Source organism: Erithacus rubecula (genome assembly GCF_903797595.1).
Source record: "Erithacus rubecula genome assembly, chromosome: 21".
Lineage (NCBI taxonomy): Eukaryota > Metazoa > Chordata > Aves > Passeriformes > Muscicapidae > Erithacus > Erithacus rubecula.
Genome location: NC_136673.1, coordinates 10,887,892 through 10,899,200, shown reverse-complemented (window position 1 = coordinate 10,899,200; position 11,309 = coordinate 10,887,892). Strand labels below are relative to the sequence as shown.

General features: G+C 52.4%; 1 protein-coding gene across 1 annotated transcript in view; it reads left to right on the top strand.

Annotated features, from left to right (window-relative positions):
- The window catches only part of FBXW5 (F-box and WD repeat domain containing 5), a 164,342-nt gene that overhangs the window by 12,057 nt on the left and 140,976 nt on the right, over window positions 1-11,309 (top strand). The window lies entirely within an intron of this gene.

Sequence of the window (11,309 nt, the reverse complement as noted above, 5' to 3'; positions counted from 1 at the left end):
GATAGGAAGAGGGTTGGTAATTGTTTCCCATTTCGTACCTTTGCTTGGGTGTGGAGCTCATGAGGGCTTCTAAAGGAAAAAGAAGCCCACTCCATGCAGAGCCTGGGCAGCTCTCTCTGCCCAGCCCAGGAGGGTTGTCCCAGCCCTGACCAGAACCACTGGCCCCTACCCTACTTTCTGTGAGACTGCTGCAGGTTGCAGGGTAGTCCTGACAGTGCCACAGCCCACTGGGACCAGATTTCCCCTGGGAACTGCAGGGCTCACTTCAAGCTGTCACTCTGGACTGGCCACACTGCTTCTAGGTCCCTGATGAGCCTGACCCTTCCCTGTTGGTCTGGATGTGTCCACTTAGGCACCCTTAACTGGCTGGCTCAGGAGCCATGAGACCAGTGTTTGGTGCTGGATCTGTAAGCGATGGATATGGTGGGACGTGTGGTTGAACACCTTTCATTCTCTTCAGGCTTTTTCCTGCTGGAACTGAGTTTCCATAGATCTGTGGCACTTCCAGGGCTCTGATAACTGCTGAACCCACTGTGTGAAGCTGTGGTTACACTGGAAACAGCTGGAGCAAGGCTCTGCTGTCCCCAGCCAGGACCACTCCTGGCAACCCACATTGCCTCCCCACAGCTGTCCACACTGGAGGTTGTAACAAGTCAACATGCCTGACCCTGGGCATTTATGGTGGGTACCATTGCATGAGGGATCCCAACTGCCAGAGCCTGGAGCTACTGAGCAGGGTGAGCCCTCTCCTGAGCTCGGTCTGGAGGTGTAGCTGGCCCCTGGGCTGTCCAGGAATGCAAGATCTCATCCTCTGTGTCCTCAGCCATGCCATTTGGGAAGGATCTGGTCACCCAAATTTATCTATTCATAGTTTCTCTCTTCTCCTTCCCAGCTACATGCCCTTTGCATGCCCTCTGAGCCTGGGCTCCATGCCCAGCTTACGCTTTAGAGAAGGGCTGTTGTCCCAGCAGAGCACTTATCCCACATGCCAGCAGGAGCAGCAGCATCTTGGGCCCCTGACCTGAACATTGTCTTTTTTGCTTTTCTTCCCTGCCATATGGTCAGCACTGCTGGGCCACCAGTCTCTGCTGCCCTGGCCCTGCAGCCTTCCCGCTCTGCACCTATTGTCCTGCTGTTGTCAATGCAACTCCCTGGGAAGCAAACTGAGGATGTGATAACCTGAAGAAGACTCTGGGTCCTGGAGATGGTTCTCATTGGGTTGGGGAGCTGGGCCATGCAGGGCTGACTGGACTAAGGAGATACCTGTTGCATCTCAGACCTGCAGGTGTATGCTGATAATCTCTGTGATCCCTCAGTTAGAGTGTTCTCCCATCCCAGACCGTCCTGTGCCACGTTGCTGCAGCCCTGACTGTATGCTGGGCTCTTACTTGTATCCTGGGTTCCAGAATGCCAGCACTATTTTCCTCTCAGCAGGTATAAACTGCCCCCTGCCTTAGGAGCATCACCTGGTGCTACCCAGTGCTCCATGTTCTGCCTCTCTGCCTGTGGCTGACATTTGCAGCACTGTGAGCAAAGGCCCACCCCCAGGTGGAATGGAGAGGGCCTGCCCTCCTCACTGTGGTGTATGGTGGCTGCTGAGCCAGCATGGTTCATTTCTGGGGGATGCTTCCCATCCAGGGGGGATCAAGCCCATCATCCAGGCTCTGCTTCAGTGTCCCATCGAATCTCTGCCAGAGCCAATGACTGGCTGTGGCTGTGATCTCAGCCTGGTGTGAGCTCTCACCTCTGCCTGTTCCAAGGCAGAGCCCCTCTGTTCCAAGATACAGCTGATTGAAGGCAGCTGCTCCCTCTGGGAGAACCATGTCATGGGGAAGAGTGAGGCTCTCAGAATCCCTGCTTTGCTCTGCAGCTGCCTACCACAGGGACCATGACTTAAACTCCCCTACATTATACAAAGAGGTAGCAGCACATGGTGGATACTCAGCCCTGGAAAAGCTGCTGTTAGGGAGCAGAGCAGGGGCTGAGGTCTTGGCCAGCACCCTGGAGGACCACATGTACTATGTGGGTTTCCTTAGACCCAAAGTGTCCCTTTGTGGGACATCCGTGTGCCAGTGGATGCAGATGGGGTAGAGGTGACCTCATCCTCCTGCTGTGCCATTGGGCTACCTCTGGTTGCTCCTCCTGGGAGATGGGGTCATGCTCTGGGTCGGGTGGTAACATGCAACTGGAGGAACAGAGCCTGCATTAGGTCTGTGCTGCAGTCATATCCCAGGGAGCCATCAAAACGACCTATGTAAAAACACCCTTTAACTGCCCTGCCTCAGCTGTAGATGTGGGCTGGGCACATGGACTATTGAATCGGAGAATTAGAATCCCAGATGGCTCTGAGTTGGAAGAGATTTTTAAAGACTATCTTATTCCACACCTTCCCATGGGCAGGGATACATTCCACTAGAGCCACCAAACCCGGCCTTGGGAGACTTCTAGGGACAGGGCAACTACACCTTCTCTGGGTAACCTGTGCCAGGGCTTCACCACCCTTACAGGGAACAATTTCTCCCTATTACAGTATCTAACCCTTGAGGACATTCCCTCTTGTGCTGTGACTCCAGGCCCTTTTACAAAGCCCCTGCCCTGCTCTCTTGGAGCCTTCTTAGGCATTGGAAGAGGCTCTAAGGTCTCCCTGGAGCTTTTTCTTCTCCAGACTGAAAAAGCCTAACTTTCAGGCTTTTACAGCCTTTCCTCAGGAGAAATGCTTCATCCCTCTAATTCTCTTTGTGGCTCTCCTCCATGGATCAGCACAATCCCAAAGCAGAAAGCCTGGACTGTTCACAGGAACAAACAGCCCAGCACTTCACTCCTCTATCTTGCTGCTGTCTGGCCCCCTGGACACGGGGCAGGAGAGACGTGACTCCTGCTTGCCCTGTGGCCAGATCCAGGGGACATCACTGGGAGTAGCAAGTCCTTTTATCCCAAAGCCTCTTCTGGGCATGTACCCTCTTTTTACCCCTAAAGCTTCTCTGCTTTGGGTCCAAGAGAACACACAAATGTGCCATGGGCATCCATGGACAATCCATCCTCAGACAGGTCCAGGCAGGCAGGTTTGGCTTATTTTGGCTACTGAAAACAGCTCCTGTCCACAAAGGACATCTGTGAGTGTCAACAAGCCCAAGACGACTCCGGTCAGGGATGTGATGGCAGTAGAGATGTCCCCTGGCCCTTTTCCTTGGCTGTAAAAAAAAAAAAAAAAAAAAAAAAAAAAAAAAAAAAAATCCAGTTTTGTCTAAATTATATCTTCCTGTCAAGAACCAGAGGGCAGGCAGGATTGGCATCCTGCAGCTGCTGTTGGCAGGGGTCACAGCCACATCCATGTCTTTGTGCCCACAGATGGGGACCCACAGGACAGAGTGACACAGCGATGACAGCCTAGTGCAAGCAGGATGTCCTAGCCCGAGACCCTAGCCCCAGGTATGGCCTCTGCTGAGGATCACTGCTCCCAAAGACATTGCTTTGGCCCCCCAAGGTTTTGTTTAGCCCTAGATGAAAACACTTTGCACTGAGTTCAGTGCAGGAAGTTTTCAACACTTACTTTTTTCTTTCTGGAGGCATGAGTTCTGCTAGGCAGAAAACATCCAGTTCTTTGCGATCCTTCCAAAATCTCCATTAGTTCTTCAAATCTTCCAAGACCTTCATTAGTCCTCAGGCTGAACCACTTTGTGGGCAAGGCCTTGTCTCGTGGGTGGATCAACCATCCCATTGTCCCAGCCTAGGAGTGACCCCAGACTCTGAGTCCAGTGTCCCATGCCATGTGATGGCTAGGCCCTGGCCAGCTTGGAAAGGCCTCAGCTGATTCAGCCAGGAAGGTAATAACCAAATGTTCTAACAATTCCATCATTAAATATTTAGTATTCATGGCTTAGGAAAAAAATAATTGGGGTTTGTGAGAGACATCCTGTTGCCAACGTTCCAGCACTGCTGCCAATGCCTTCTCACTTGTGGCTGGTGAGTGCCTGCAGCTGCTTCTCCATGCCCTGCTGCCAATGGGTTAGAGGGACCCAGCACCTCAGCAGCATTCCTGGCACCCCTGCATCCATGACAGCTGGAGGGATGTGGCTGATTCTGCAGAGGTTTTTGATGAGTCTCCAGGAGCAGCTTCACCCCTGCAGTGTCCCACACTCTGCACTGCCTGGACACCTGCACTTGTCAGCTCCCATTTTATTTCTCTATCCCAAATCCTAAGGAGGTTTTCCCAACCCAGCCATTTTTCTCATTTTCTTTGGATGACTAGACTGTTATATCACTGCCAACTCCCAGAAAGTTCTAGATCTCCTTACCCCTCCTAAAATCAAGGAATTAGGAAGAAAAAAATCCCACAAAAACAGCTTTTGCAAGGAATACTTTTAGCAGAGAGTGTTTATTTCTCTCCAGGGTCCTCAGCCTTCTTCACTCTCTTTGCTCAGCTTCTCATGCAGCACTCACCTCCAGAGGGAGCCCAGAATTGCTAAACCAAAGGGGCTACGAGAAAGTTAAGTACTGCAAAACTTAATTGGGTTGTTGGGGCAGCGAGGCTTGGAGCAGCTCATCCCACAGGAACCAACCCCCCCAAGGAATGACCTGATTGCTTTGCATCCTGCAGGACAGCTGTGCTGGGGGGGTCTGAGGAGGGGCAGAGCTCCCGCTGTGACTGCACCATTCCTGTGACTGAGGGGGAATGGGAGCTGGAGCCCATCTCCAGCCCTGTCACTTTTCCAGGGATTTCCACCATTTTAGTGGAGGCACGAGCTGCTTTTCCTCCTCCTGCCTCTCAGTGGGGTTGGCAGCTCTCCCTGCTTGCAGGATGCTGGTGTGCTAGCCTCAGCATGGGATATGGGTCTGCAGAGCAGGATCCCTTCTTCAAGGGCCCCAGTCCCCTGGGTGCTTCCTGCCTTGTTGCTGCTGGCTGGAGGCATCAGGGTAATGCCTTCAGGGCCAGGGAGCTTTTGCCCATCCTTCCAGCCGCCAGATAAGCTGCAGGGCTGAGAAATGGCTTTCCTGTTGCTAATGTGTGTGCCAGTGTCAGGCTGCGAGAGCCACTTTGGCTGCCACAGCTCAACAGCTATTGGGTTCTCCAGCACTGTGAGTGTGCTAGTGACTCCCTCAAATGACACATGAGTGGGGGAACACTGCCACAGACACCACTGCACCAGTATCCATTGTAGTCTCTCATCCTACTTCCTAGCCTGGCTGTTAGGATTGGTGGTTGCACTGAACTCGGTAATTTTATGCAGAAAGACTGACCCAATCTGACCCCATTGTTCAGGAACTAAAAAATTTTAGTACTAGAAAAAAACAGTAAGCCAAACTGTTTGAACTGAATGAACTGGAAAAGATGCCATAGGGAGACTAGTTCCATGCACGAGGGCAATGGCAAAAAGCAGGTGTTAGGGTGTGGTGGAGGTACTTATAAACTTGGAGGAGGGGTGAAATTAGGGCAGGGTTTTGGGAGGGGTCCAATAGGGAAGGGCAATTAGGAATATTAAAATGATTGCAGCAAAAAGGAACCAACAATAACAAGGGAAGCAGAGAAGTTTCTGGCAATGATCAACATCCTGGAACCTGGAGGATTCTGGGGGTGATTTTCTACTAACTTCTACTGCAAGTGTTTTCCCACGGCCTTAAGCCATGCTGATCTGCACTTCTATTGGACCCGATTCCAACAATCCATGATAGAGCTCTGGGAGAGGCTCAGTTATTCTGGCATTGCTGGAGAAATCATCTGTCTTTGGCACACTTAAGGGCATAAGTGCAGCAGCACAGCTGTGGCTGTGCCAGGCTGTCCTGAGGCCATGCACATGGTATCTGTACGCACAATGTGACTGTGGTCATGCCATGTACATGCTCATCCTGGATCTGTGCTCACATCATGCTCATGGGTTACCCAGTCCATGGTTATGTGTATCTATGCTCACACCATGGCTTTGCTCACACTGTGGCCCTGCTCTCACCACACCAAACCATTCCTCTCTCATTGCTGGCTCTCCAGCAAGGCAAAGAGGAAAGAGGCCTTCCATGGGGCAACCAACCAGCTGCTGGGGCTCAATGTCCTCCCCTCCAATGCCCCCAGACACCCTGGACGTATGAGCACTGTTGGTGCTGCACAGTGAATGCCACAGGCAAGGCTACAGGAGGCACCTCATTCTGCAGCAGCCTGGGAAAAACAGGCTGGGGATAAAATTAGTTGGAGTTTTTATTACTGGGATTTTATTTTTAAAAGCAATGGAAAGTACATCACTGGTGGGAAAACTCCAGAGGTCTGGGCCAGCCTGTGGGATAGCAAAATGCCTCTGCTCTGTGGTAGATATCCTGCTCACCCTAGGAGGGATGTAAGGTGGCAGTTGGCTGTAGGAACAATCAGAATGGCACAAGGACCACAAGGGGGCTGATCCTGCCCCCTGGGATGCACCAGGGTGGTGCAGTGGCACATGGGGCAGCAGGGACAGCTGAGCCCTGCCAGGAGGCATCACATCACCATAGGGTCCCTGGGAAGTGCTGGTGGGAAGGACCCTTCCTGTCTAAGCAGTACTCATCCCTCCGGCCAGAGAACATACAGCTTGGGGTCTGTAAGCTCAGGACAGTCCTGGACAGGCTGGAGAGGGATAGAGCTACCAGCTCTTCCAGTGTATGAAGTGAAGGTAGAAGCCGGATCCAACCAATCCTAAAGCAGGCAGCTCTCAGTGCTGGGGTGGGTGCAGCAGCTCCCTGATAAGGGATGGTGCTTCTGGAGGTTTGCCTGCTCTGCAATAGAGAGATTTTGACAAGTACAGAGAGGGAGGATCTACTGAAGGGTGAAAATCAGAAAATCATGGCTGGCTCAGGACACCCCCTGGCTGAAGTTAGCTGGAGACAGAGAGAGGGCTCAAGGAAAGTGTCCCATAGGCATGCTGTCACCTTCCTCATTGGTGGACACTGCTGCATGGCAGGAGGGCAGTGTTACTGCTGGCTGCTCCCAGGCTTATTTGCTGAGAGTCACATTCCAGTCAGGAATGTGACTGGCACACGCTCCAGCTGGATTCTGACATATTTTAAACAAGTGGAACTTGCACCTGTAAAGATCTCACCTGAAAGCTTAAACCTACTGTTAGGAGCTTAAGCAAATGCCTGCCTGGCCCCCTGGTGAGCTGTTCAGTAACTCCCAGGAGACCCCAGTTATTCCAAACACTGGAAACATTTTTACTCCTGTAGCAACCCACTGCTGAGCCACAGAACCTGCATCCATCCTCTCCCTGCCCCTGAGGAGTGTTGGGCCTGGCAGATTATTAAGAGGTGCCTGAGCAGCACTTGCAGCCTGGCACAGAGCTCAGGCACTCTATGCCTCTGGTTGGAAGTGGCTGGGATGTGGCAGCTGCCTGGTGGCTCTTGACCCTGGGTTGGGGAAGTCCTGCTATCATTGCCCCCCCCCACCAACCACACAGGAACTGACACTGCCAATCTTGGGGATTGCTTCCAGAGAGATGTGTGGGGTATTGGAAGGGGAAGCTGAATCCTTTAGCAAGGCATATAAAGCCTTCCTGCATGACAGAGTGAGGTAGGAGACAGTGGCAGCCAGGTAGGCTCCCAGCACCAGTTTGGTGCTCAAACCAGCCCTCAGAGGCTGGAGCAGGCTTCTGCCACGGGAAGGCAGAGGTGCAGGATCTTCCACGGGCTGCAGGTAGGTGTCTGCTCCACTGTGGACCTCCATAGGTTTCAGGAGCACAGCTGCCTCTTCATGGCCATCCCCACAGGCTGCAGGTAATCTCTGTTCTAGCACCTGGAGCACCTTCTCACCTGCCTCTCCACTGAACTAGGATCTGCAGGGCTGTGCAGTGGTTTTTACTTATTTTAAAATACATTATCCCAGAGGATATCTTCCCGGCCCCCCAGCATTCACTGCTGGAGGCTCAGCTTTGGGTGGTGGTGGTGGGTCCAATACAGGGACAGCTTCAGCTGCCTTCTCACTAAGACACTTTACAGACCCCCACTGCCCAAACCTTGCCAATGCAGTGCCAGGGACACGATGTCCCTCTGGCAGGACAGGGACCAGACCAGAGCAGAAGGGGGATGCACTGGAAGCGGAATGTGGCTGCTCATCCATAGCAGCCTCTGCCCAGCTCCAGTCTGGTTGATACACAGGCAGGACCATGTCTGCCCTGATAGAAGCTTCACATACCTGGGTTGATGTCAGCTCTCCTAAGGACTCACCAACCTGGGCAGCTGCTCCAGCACCTGGTGCAAGTGAGGTTGAGATCTGGACCTCACTGTCCACTCCTCAGAAAGGAGGTGAGAGGCTGCTGAGCGCCTCTGGCTAGCTGCCTGCAGCCCCAGGTGCTGCCAAATTTCACACTCATGCACTTTTCTCTGCTGAGTATTTAAATTCAGCCCTGTCCAAGGACTTGGAACAAAAAGAAATTACCCCACTAAAGAAAGCTTTTCACCACAACAGGATGGTGTATCCCTGCAGCAGCTGTGATTAGCCCATGAAACCATGATAGTTCTTCAACCTCACAAAAACTAAAATCCACCTGAAACTGGAAAATTTGCACTCAGTAGTTTAATCCAAGTCACCTGCTGAAACACGAGAGCAGGAGGTGGGATCCTTCCTATGCTCTCCCTGGACATGGCCCTAGCCCTACAGGCACAGAGGAGCACCTAGAGGTCACTGCCAGTTTCTTTGCAATGAACCCGGATAGGTTTTTCTTTTCCTTTTGCTCTAGGAACAAAGCACTAATGTACCTTAAATAGGCAGGACCATGGCCTTGGGTGAAGCATTAGCACCCCTGAAGGCCTGAGATCATCCCAGAACACAGCTGTTCTCTATCTCCTTTCCCCTCATGCTGACTCAATCACCTCTGCAATCTACTTCAGCCTCAGAGATGCAGTTAACAGGTGCCATCCCATGTGAAGGTCCTGATTGCTCTCTTGTCCTGCACAAAGAACATTTGTCATGGGACCTTTTCTTCAAAATATTTTGCAGATCAGAACCATAGAATGGTTTGCTTCAAGGGACCTTCAAGTCCATCTTGTTCCACCCCCTGTCATGGGTAGGGACACCTTCCACTAGACCAAGTAGTTCCAAGACCTGTCCAACCTGGCCTTGGATACTTCCAGGATGGGGCAGCCACAGCTTCTCTGGGCAGCCTGTGCCAGGACCTCCCCACCCTCACAGGTGGGGTGTATGTATGTTCAGAGGAGTATCCCATCTGACCACTGAGGCCATTCCCCCTTGTCACTTCTAGGCCCTTGTCCTAAGTCCCTCTCCAGCTCCCATGGAGCCCCTTTAGGCCCTGGAAGAGGCTCTGAAGTCTCTCTGGAACCTTTTTTTCTCCAGGTGAGCACCCCCAGCTGTCCCAGCCTGACTCCAGAGCAGAGGGGCTCCAGCCCTCAGAGCATCTCCATGGCCTCCTCCAGACCAGTGGTAGTGAAGGAGGGAGCTGTACTCCAGATGGGACTGGGACCCTGCCCAGCACTGGGTGTGATGCTGTGCCTTGGGGGCTGTGGAGCTGTCCCAGACTTGCTTCATGCTGAAGCAACATTCTTCATGTTTCAGAGGTTTGCACAAAGCCAGCTGACCTGCCTGAAGTGGCCTTTAGGGACCCAAAGACATGTGTCTGTTTTAGAACAGGAACAGCTACCTGCAGCCCTGGGGGCGTCTGAGGGTGTCCATCTGCAGCTGGAGAGACCCCTATGCAATCTTGGGAGAATCCAGCCGCACATCAGTCACACTGGTTTGTAGCATGTGGAGGACGAGGAAATGAATGAGGTTTCCCAGGGCTTTTTGAGATCTTCACAACACATGATTTTCTCATATACAAGCTGGTTGCATGCCAGAATCAGCTCAAAAGCTCAAGTTTCTCCTGAAAGACAAATAAAAGTCCAGTTCTGCAGATATGTCCCTGCGAAAATCTCGCCAGTTATAAATATTAGAGATTCTTCAGTGTCAGGATTTTGGGTTATCAGACTCGCATCTTTGAGTTCTGAGTTGTTTGAGAAAAAGCTCTTAAGATAGCTGGGGGGCCCTGGGGTGCACCAGGAATTCAGGAGAAGGGTTCATACAAAAGGCTCCAGGTTGGGCAATGGTGGTGAAACAGGAGGGTTAAATCGGGAAAAAAAATTGGTTTAATAAATTGATTAAAGCTGTATAATTTACTGGCCAGGAAATGATTTAACAGTTACAGGTGATTTCACTGCAGCTCTTTGAAGCTCATCCCTTTTCCTGGATGAGCAGTCCTGTGGAATCTCAGCTTTGCTGGAAGGAGACAAGTCTGACTTCTGGAGGGCTTGCCAGGAGGTGGATGCTGAGGGATGCTGAGTGATTGTCTCCGGGAAAGTGAGGTCCCAGTGTTTGTCCAACAGTGTAGGAGCTGTCAGGACCCAGGAAAGATCTTCCCTTTGCCCAGATGTCAGTGGGTTTGGGTGGGGATCCTGCAGGGCCTGGGCAGCAGCAAGAGGGAGGGATGCTGCCAGAAGGCACCCAGGGCTGAGAGACAATATAGGAACTGAGAGATCACTTGGTTGAGCCTTGGCAAAGGCCACGGCACCCACTCTCCTGCCCTTGTGTTGCAGAGGGTCCATTGCTGCCATCCCTGCAACAGGACTCCTGCAGACAGTCAGGAGCATTCCAGGCTGCTTTGGGCATCTTGCACTTCCCTCCCTGCCACAGTGGTGGGAAATGAATCTGTGCTGTGTGTGCCACTGTCTGAGTGTGCCGTCACCTGCCCTGCTTGTGCATCATGCTGGCATTGCTCTGCTGGACACAAGGGGTTTGTTCTGCTACCAGGAGCAATGACAGCTGGAGCCAGGAATAACAACAGCCTGTGACATCCCCAGTGTCCCCTTCAGAAGGGCTTCTGTACTTCTCTGCCCCCATCAATGACTGGGAGCCCTGGGAGCACGTCAGCACTGGCTTCCCCAGGGCAGTGGGATCTGAGTCCTGGGGCCCCTGGGCATTGCATTCGGTTTTTGGCTCTGTCAGCAGGACGGCACCAGGAGCAAAGGATGTTCTTCCAGTCTGTGTCCAGTGTGGATGGCTTTGAGTTGTCTTCTGACCTCCAGTAGTCAGCTGGCTGAGGCTGCACACTGAAACCCCAACAGGCAGGGAAGGATCTGGCTGCCCAGTTGGTTGGGAGAGCCATTTGGTCTAAGGCTGGGAAGAGAATGCACATTGTGTCAGCTAGGGCTGGAGCAAGCCCTGAACTCTAGCAGAGGAAATGGCTCTCCTGAGATTTCTTGCTACATTTTGGGATGTGTAAAGGACTGGAAATGTGCCTGCTGGCTGGAGGGGTGTCCTTAGGGCTGTGTACCTTTGCATGGAGGCAGTGACCATCTGCCACAAG